General features: G+C 46.3%; 1 protein-coding gene and 1 non-coding gene across 2 annotated transcripts in view; both read right to left on the bottom strand.

Moving 5' to 3' along the window:
* Positions 1-9,704, bottom strand: part of Higd1c (HIG1 hypoxia inducible domain family member 1C) — a 49,404-nt gene that overhangs the window by 21,941 nt on the left and 17,759 nt on the right. The gene's annotated exons all lie outside the window — the stretch shown is intronic.
* Positions 6,373-6,535, bottom strand: LOC116082867. The gene has a single exon (XR_004115492.1). It is a non-coding gene; the product is annotated as a U1 spliceosomal RNA (small nuclear RNA).

The raw sequence follows: 9,704 nt of genomic DNA, 5'->3' as shown, positions 1-9,704 counted from the left end.
TCTCGAATCCAGTCAGGATCCCATATCGGCTGTCACATGACTTCAGTCCTCTTGATCTGAAAGAATGCCCTAATTGCTCTTGTTTTTCATAACCCTGGTATTTTACCAATGCAAGCTTTTCCCTTTTACAGTACTGGGAATCGAACCTGTGGCCAAAGGCATGCCAGGCAAACATTGTTCCTCGCAACCATTCCCCAGTTTCCAGGCTGGCTATTTTGTAGGATTTGGGGTGTAGTTCCCCTGAAGTTTTCTCACTAGGCTGAGAGCATACAGACCACCTGTGCTGTGCCGTGTACCACGGGGTACCGCCTGGAAACAGTGCCCTTTCAGCTCTGCTCTGACGGTCCGTCCACTGACTGGCTTGGTGGGGGGGAGGCTAGGGTAGGGGTGAGTGGGTCTGGGGGTGCATACAAACCACCTGTGCTGTGCCGTATACCACGGGGTGCCACCTGGAAACAGTGCCCTATTTAGCTCTGCTCTCTCGTTCACTGACTGACTGGCTGGGGGTGGGGCTGGGGGTGGGGCTGCGGGTGGGGGTGGGGGCTAACCTGTAAGATTTGCCAAGCTCCAGGGTGGAAGCAGGCCAATTTCAAGCTAGTGTCTATCATCTCTTAACGTAGAGAAGTGTTCCCGTCTTCAGCTGGTATTGAGGCCAGCTAGAAAGACAGGAAAAGAGGAACGGACTTCCCACTCAGGACCAAAGTCTTGTTCCAGCTGAGAGTCTCCAAAGTGTGCTGTCGAGATCTCGGGCGCCTTTACTGTTGGAAGCACTTTATAATCGCATCTAAATTCTGCAGGAACACTCGAGCCCACCTAGATGATTATGTGGCTATGGTAAATATCCTTAGATGGAATTCCTTTGAGGAGCCTGTACCCCCTGCCTCCACGCAGATGTAGTATATTCTTCCCTTATGTGCCTCTCTATAAACTTCTAGGTTTAAACTTATTAGGAATCTCTCCGATAATCTCTAGCTCTGCTCATTGTAAAAATCTTTTCTGGAGCCAATTCAATGGCCTGGTTTGCTTTAAAGGATGTCCCAAAGCACAGGGGGTTCCTCAAGACTGCTGTGGTGGCAGGCAGCTGGAGCCTTGGCTTCTGTTTTCCCTTTGTAATTAAAAAATATTTTAATAGGGTGCTGGGGAGATGGCTCAGCAGTTAAGAGCACTGACTGCTCTTCCAGAGGTCCTGAGCTCAATTCCCAGCAACCATTCCCAGCAATGGTGGGTCACAACCATCTGTAATGGGAACTGATTCTCTCTTCTAGTGTGTCTGAAGAGAGTGACAGTGTACTCACATACATGAAATCAATAAATGTAAAAATATTTTAATAAATAGTCTATCATTATATAAATATCCTGATATTTATTATACCTTAGCCCGTTAAATTCAGTACTTACTAATAACCATCGTCTGGCTCAGTTAATTCTGTTTCTGAAACAGTGGTCGTTCCTCCTGAAGCCTTCATTCCTTTGGACTACTAATTATTTTTTTTCCCCTGAGGTGTACCCCAGGCCTGGGACCTGACAAATTATTCTTGATCTTGAATTGTGTTCAGTGACATTGTGAAGAGAATGTCGGTAAACAAGATTTTAATGCTGTAAAACAAAGCTAAAATTAGGCACAACCTTTTAGAGATGATTAATGGGAAGTCTGGTCAAATTCATGGCTTTTTGATTTGTAAAACTTTATAAATGGGATGACTCCATCGATGGGCAAAATATTGCCAAAATCTGTCTAGGTGGAAAGTGAGTGATGTTTAGCAAATACACTACTGTCTGCTGGTTGGGAATCTTGGTCCAATAACAGAACATAAGAGATTAAAAAAGAAACCTGAAATTCATATCTTTAAAGATCTGACAATGCTTGGTTTAGTTTCTAGTACTGTGTGGGAACACATATGTCTGTGTATGTACATGTGTGATTATGTGTGCACTTGTGACTCTGTGTGCACATGTGAGCACACATGTCTATGAACTGATGGGGGGGTACACTTGCATGTGCATGCGTGTGTGTGCATGGACACAAACACAGCAAAACAAAAACCAGTAGCACCAGGAACATGGCTGTGAACAGAGGAAATGGGTTTTCTGGGGAGAAGTGAAAGTTGAAGGTTTGAATCTTTGTTTTCATGGGAGGAGGGAGGAGTGCGTTGAGGGGTCTGAATGTAGCAGAACCCCTGGAGAGGGGAAGAAGGCAGACCTAGGAAAGGAGCTAGGCTCTGGGGCTAGCCACGAGGACCCTGGGAGACCTCATCCTCAAGTCAGTCCTTCTCAGTGACTCTTGTCGCTCTGAGCAAGGAACGCTGAAGTCAATGCTAGGAAAGAGGAATGAAGGGTGGGGCGGCTTGAGTCTGCTCTTTGTGGCCAGTGATGCAACATAGGTTGCTTTGCATTGAAACGGTAACTCAAAGTTTTTAACTGAGGAAACGAGAGCTTGGGTCATTTATTCAGAGGGTAAAGGTGAGTGACTGCTACAGAGACGCAATTCAAAGACATTTGTTAAGTGCCCTGTCAGCAAGAAGCCTAGCGTGAAGGACTGACAGAGTCAGGGGGCAGAGCACGTTCCCATGATGTCAGCTGTGAGTCAGCTGACAGCGCGTGCCTGTGATCTCAGCGCTCCGCACAGAAAGTCTGGGCTAGATTGTTGGCCGCCTTACCCGTCCAGCAGAAATAAGGAGGCAAACACCAAGCCCTTCTCCATGCAGTTTAATCAGGAACCTTCATTTTTACTTCTTCTCTAGCTAGCTTCTTTTATATTCTTCTATAACTTCTTCTTACATCTTACTTATTACTACTTACATCTTACTAGTTACGTCTTATTAGTTACATACTTATTCTTAATTCTACATCTTACATCTGTCCTTACATCTTACTTCTATATCTACATCTTCTCTCCTATCTCATTACCAGCCCCAATTCTACATACTTACTCCTAATTCCTATATAACCCATCACCAGCCCTAATTCTACATACTTACTCACTACTTCTTATATTCTCTACATACTTACTATCTATCTCCAGCCCCCAGCCCTTGTGGGTTAAATACTTTCCCTGGTCCCAATCAGCATCAGCTACGTAGCAAAGCATAATAGGCTACGGGAAAATCATGCCAGCTTGCATCACAAACTAGAGGCACACAGCTTTTCCAACTAAGGCTTGTTTATCTCAATGCTCTCTGCTCTGGCCAGAGACCAGGTGTTCAATATATATGTATAGGGTGGCAGCTGCGGCTCCCCACACTAGATGATAAGAGAGCCTGGCTAGAAAGAATAAAAAAGCTGGGGGTGGGGTGGGGTGGAGAGGTGGCTCAGTGTCCACAAGCCCTCGCTGCTCCTGCAGAAGGACCCGAGTCCTGTTCACCTGGACAGCATCATACATATGACACATACACAGAGACACACGTGTAAATACAAATAGGGCCAGTTGTGGTGGTGGGTGCTGGCACACACTTTTAACACCTTGCACTAGGGAGGTAGAGGCAGGTGGATCTCCATGAGTTCAAAACATACCTTGTCTATACAGTGAGTTCCAGAATACCCAGGTATACACAGGGAGACCCTGTCTTAAAAACAGATGCAGAAGTAAAAGTCTTTAAATACCAAGAAGGGAAGGATCGAGGGAAGGAGCGAGGAAGAAGGCACAGGGGCTGGAGGAGAGAATCCTCCAGAAGTCACGTCAAGACTTCCAAAAGGCTTTTGGAAGATGGCCACCGGAGTTTTAGAGAAATAACACGTGGGTGAAGAGAGAGTGCGGTACTCCAGATAGAGGACACGGGTATTGTAGGAAGGCACAGAGGCAAACAGAGAGGACACAATGTGTGGAACCAGGATGGAAGCAGCAGCTGATGAGCGGGCTGTGGCGGATGGAGCTGTGCCCAGCAATACCACACTGTAAGAACCCAGCATTTTATTATTTTTTAAACATGTTTATCTGGGGACTGAGGATAGAGTGCTTGTCCCCACCTAGCATGTGTGCCACCATTGAGCCGTATCACTTTTACCTGTGGACCCACCTCAGGGCCTCTTGTGTTCTAGACAAGTGCTCTCCCACTGAGCACCATCCCCCAGCCCTGGCTTTGTGGTTTAATTTTCCTTTTCTGAGGGAGAGGGGTGGATTTCGAGACAGGGTTTCTCTGTGTAGCCCTGGCTGTCCTGGAAATCACTCTGTAGTCCAGGCTGGCCTCAAACTCAGAAATCCACCTGCCTCTGCCTCCCAAGTACTGGAATTAAAGGTGTGCGCCACCACTGCCTGGCTAATTTTCAATTTTTATTACATTCATTTTATCTTCTGTGTGAGAGCCTTCGTCTGCGTGTGTGTTCGTGCACCAGTAGATGACTGGCAACCACCACATCAGTGCTAGGAATTGAATCTGGGTCCTCTGCAAGAGCAACACGTGCTCTTCACTGCTAAGCTAAAATCTCCAGCCCTACTTTTTAATTTTTGAAGCAGCATACAAAGTGACAGGTTTCTTTAAGGCATTTCCAAACATTGTTTTGGTTGGCTCCTCCCACCACTCTGATCCTCCACTCATCCCCACTGGCTTATCCGGTCCTCACTTGTGGCTTCTCCCCTCAGAATCCCCCTTCTGCTTTTGTATCATGTAGGTATTTGGTTTTTGTTTTGTTTTGAGACAGGCTCTTACCAGGCAGACCAGGCTGGCCTCGGCCTCTCAGAGACCAGCCGTCCTCTGGCTTGGGAGTGCTGGGATTGAAGGTGTGCCCACCCCAATAGGACTGCCTATTACTTTTGTTCTCTTACCCTCCCGGTCACTAACACGGGACCTCTTTTTCCTCCCTCCTCATGGGCTCCTTTTTAGTTTCCTAGAAATATCCTTTAAGTATTCTAAGTCCACTTGCTGGCCATGCAATCATTTTAACTTCGGAGTAGGGATTGTATGTAATACTGTCCTGGAAGAACTACTAGATGCAGTTTCTACTTGAAAGGCCCCGAGGAGTGAATCTGCTCTTTCTGGGTCCTTTTCCAACACACAGCCTGTCGACTAAGTCTCTGTACAACTGGCCTCAAGATAAATGGCTGAAGCTTCAGCTTCTCTTGGTGTGGCAGATCAGCAAGAGCTAGGAGGTTGCCCTGTGTAAACTTAGACATGTTTTCTGTCTGGAGTGCTTCTGGCAGTCTTATACCCTGCCTGAACCCTCAATGGCGACCTTACACCTCCTTTTCTTCATTCCTGGTCCCATCCAGTTTTTTTTTTGGGGGGGGTGGTTCTCTCTCTTCCTGTGATTGTGTCCGGTTTCCTTTCACTCCGTGGCTTCCAGCGCTTAGCTGCACTGCCCTGGTGTGTTCTTTGTGTGTTCTTTGTGTGTTTCATCTCTGAAATCATGTTTCTCGTGTCTGCATGATCAAGTACTGAACACCCAGCTTATTACACAAATGTAGTAAAAGTATTCATTATAAACCCAAATGATAGGCTGTGGACAGAAGTGGTACAACTTATTGGCAGGACACTTGTTTACTGTGCCCCGCTCCCCCTCCCCCAAACAACAAGACAGAGCAAAACCCCTCTGATGTTGTTCAGGACTCATGATCTGCAAAGATTGATAAGCCTTTGTGGGGAAAGCTTCTGTTGATGCAGGAATAATAGTGGCCCATGTGCGTGGCCCGTGTGCGCGGCCCAGGTGTGCGGCCTGTGGGCACTGCCCGTGGGCACGGCCAGTGTGCGGTCATTTGCTGAGCACTTATTGTAGTGCCAGGCATTCTGCCTGATGCTTTCCCAAGTGTTTAATCTCGAAAAACCAACTTTATTTAAATTAGATGCTTCTGTGTAAATTAGACACTTGTGCAAGGCCAGTTGTACAGGGCAGGAGAGAAGCTGATTTCCCCGAAAAACCAACTTTATTTAAATTAGATGCTTCTGTGTAAATTAGACACTTGTGTAAGGCCAGTTGTACAGGGCAGGAGAGGAGCTGATTTCCCCGAAAAACCAACTTTATTTAAATTAGATGCTTCTGTGTAAATTAGACACTTGTACAAGGCCAGTTGTACAGGGCAGGAGAGAAGCTGATTTCCCGAAGGTTGGATGTACAGACAGAGCCAAGAGTCAGGCAGAGTTAGCACTCCGACTTTCATCTTGTCCACTTTTTTAAAAAGATTTATTTCATGTATGTGCATACATTATCATTGTCTTCAGACACATCAGAAGAGGGCGTCAGATCCCATTCCAGATGGTTGTGAGCCACCATGTGGCTGCTGGGAATTGAGCTCAGGACCTTTGGAAGAGCAGTCAGCACTCTTAACCCTCTGAGCCATCTCACCAGCCCCATTCCTGAGTATTTTTAGAGAAGCAAATTGGTGTTGCACCTCAGAGGTGTCACCGGCAGCAGCCCGAGGCATTTTATTTCTTTTTTTTTTTTCAGGGGAGAGCAGAACTCAGTCCCCCACTATCACAAATTATGCAGTCGAGCTTCCCACATTTGGGGAAATCGCAGAGGTCAGTGCATCCGGAGTGCAATGGATAAGCCTCGCTCTGGGAAAACCACCTTCGTGATCATGGTATATTCCCTGCCAAGGCATTTTCTTAATCTTTCATGGATCTCCACTCCATCAGTTGTGATCCTTGCTTGGTATGAAGCCGTTCGGGTTTACTAAAGGACATTTATTTCAGCAGACAGAGGAATGAGATAGTGGAAGGACACCCAGGGAAGACTGACGCGTGCATAAGGGCTCTCAAGGCAGGGGTATCTAGGTTTGCATTATTTCTTTAAAAGATTTATTTATTTATTTTATGTATATGAGTACACTGTAGCTGTACAGATAGTTGTGAGCCTTCATATGGTTGCTGGGGATGAACTCAGAACCTCTGCTCACTCCGGCCCAAAGATTTATTTATTATTAAATATGTAAGTACACTGTAGCTGTCTTCAGATGCACCAGAAGAGGGCGTCAGATCCCATTACAGGTGGTTGTGAGCCACCATGTAGTTGCTAGGATATGAACTCAGGACCTCTGGAAGAGCAGTCAGTGCTCTTACCCGCTGAGCCATCTTTCCAGCCCCTCATTATTTTTTTTAAATTTTATTTTATTTTACTTTATAGGTATGAGTGTCTTCTTGCATTTATGTCTGTGTACCAACTGTGTGCCTGCAGCCCACAGAGGTCAGAAGAGGGTGTCAGATCTCCTGGCACTGGAGTTACAGACCATGTGGGTTTGGGGAATCAAGCATCAGCCCCTGCAAGAGCGAGCAACAACACTCTAAGCTGCCGAGCCATCTTTCCAGCCCACTGTGCACTCGTGTGTAGGTTAGAAAACTTGCGTGGACTGGTTTTGTCAGAGATTGATCAGGTTGCCAGGTTTGGCAGCAAGTCATCTCATGGGCACCAGCTCTGCTTTTATTTATTTGGTTTTCCGAGACAGGGTTTCTCTGTATAGTCCTGGCTGACCTGGAATTTGCTCTGTAGACCAGGCTGGCCTCGAACTCAGAGATCCACCTACCTCTGCCTCCCAAGCGCTGGGATTAAAGGCGTGCGACACCATGCCAAGGAAGCTTTGCATGAGTCTCCATGGAAGGATTTCAGGCAGCATGTAGCAGAAGGGTCAAGCTGAAGGCCAGTCAGTGCCGGTAGAGCAATGGATCCAGAAGCAATGGAGGGACTCTGATGTGGAAGGGAAGCGAGGAGGAGCGATCTAAGATGACATTTTCCAGCTTGGGCAACAGTGACAGGAACTGTGTTACCAGATAAAAACAGCAAAAGATGCAGGATGGGGTAAAGAAAGGCCCGGTTACAATCGGCGGATGTGAATGGCAACAGGCCAGGACAGCAGGACAGTGAGCATGATAGTGAGTGGATGCACATGCAGCTGGGCCTGGAAAGAGAGGAGCTAGTGCAGGTGACTGGTGGGCGGAGACAGAAACAGATAGGTGGGCGGAGACAGCAGGCCGGTGGGCGGAGACAGTAGGCCGGTGGGTGGAGACAGCAGGCCGGTGGGTGGAGATAGTCGCTTATAAATTGAGAACAGGTTTTGTGCGAAAGGTCAACCTTTGGCGGCTTCTGAGTTTAATGTTTTACATATGGCTTTGACAGGTGTTGACAACACTTATACAAACGCTTGGCATGTGTTATTTCTTGAAATGTGTGTTGATTTTGAGCTTCTCTGGCTTCTCACACACCAGACAAGCCCTGTGCCATGAGGAAGCTTTTCTACCTGCAGAAACAGTGTTGTTGTTGTCATCATCATCATCATCATCATCATCATCATCATCATCATCATCATCACCACCACCACCATATGGATGTTTTGCATGCACGTATTCAGTGTTCGTGCAGTGCCTGGGACACCAAAAGAGAGTGTCGGAGCCCCTGGAACCGAAGTTGTGAGCGCTATGTGGAGCTGGGAACTGACCCAGGCCCTCTGGAAGAGCAGACAGTGATCTTAACCGCTGAGTCATCTTTCTGACCGCTTGGTTATTCCTGTTGCTTTAAAAGAGAAGACCTACATTTTGTTTTCTTAGATTCTCAATGTTATCTGTGTTCTCTTCATAAAAGTTAAGGATTAGACCCAGTTTTTACCATTTTAGAGCTACTTTTACATTTTCTTGCATGCTTGTCATCCATGTGTGAACAGATGACAAATGTTTCTTTAAAAAAAAAAAATTCCAGGAGTCTAGAATACTCTAAATCTTCCTCAGAATATGAAAAGAAGAAAATAAAGGCAACACAGAAAAAAAATGTGGAGTGACGGTTTACCGATGTATTTATTAATCCATTTGTTTATTTATTTTGAAACAGGGTCTCACTAAATAGCCCTGGCTGTCTTGAAACTCATTATGTAAACCAGGCTGGCCTCCAATTCACAGAAATCCCCCTGCCTCTGCCTCCAAAGTACTGGCTTTAAAGGCATGTGACAATGCCTGGCATTTTACCAGTTTATTAGTAATCTGCTTTATCCAGCATTTCCTCCCACCTAAACCGCTTAGGCAGATGGGGTTCCAGCACTCTGTGCTTTTGGAGAGTCTGTCACCGGGGCTGGAGATGACTCAGTTGTTAAGAATATTTGTTACTCCTGCAGGGGACCTGGGTTCACCAAATGGAGGCTTACCATCATCTATCATTTCAGTTCCAGGGGTCCCATGCCCCCTTTTGACCTCCATAGGCACCAGGGACCCATGTGGTGTACAGACATGCAGGCAAAATACTCATGCATATAGAACATGTATTTAAGATATGCTAATATTCCTTATTGTTTCCATGTGTCAAATGCTACTCTGCTACATATATACTCACATTTGCTGTATTTCAGAGAAAAGTAGAAAGCATCTGAAAAAGAAAATACAATGTTCGAATAAACAACCCAAACCTTTGGAAAACATTGTGATGTATAACTCACATGTTTGCTACATTTACAGGAAAAAAATATTTTCTGGTAGGAGGACCAGTTTCATCCTGTTCTTCTCATGTGTGCTTAAGGAGTGGTGCTGCAGGCAAGTGAGCCTGCGGAGCCATCTCAGAGCTTAGCACCGAGTTTCTGAAGCGCTTCTGGCTCTGTCTCACTTCTCTCTCACAGCCTCTCATGTGCACAGGTCCCTTTCCCTGAGTGAAGAAAGTACTAACAGGAGCCAGGCATGGTGACCCATCCTGTAGCAGGAGCTGGGCGTGGTGATCCATCCTGCATTCCCAGGGCTGTGGACTGAAGACAACCTGCTGGTCAGTCCATCTAGCTGAACCAGTAAGCTCCAAGTTCAGTGAGA

This window comes from Mastomys coucha, unplaced genomic scaffold (assembly GCF_008632895.1).
Source record: "Mastomys coucha isolate ucsf_1 unplaced genomic scaffold, UCSF_Mcou_1 pScaffold11, whole genome shotgun sequence".
NCBI classification, from domain to species: Eukaryota; Metazoa; Chordata; class Mammalia; order Rodentia; family Muridae; genus Mastomys; species Mastomys coucha.
This window is presented reverse-complemented; position numbering and strand designations above follow the sequence as displayed.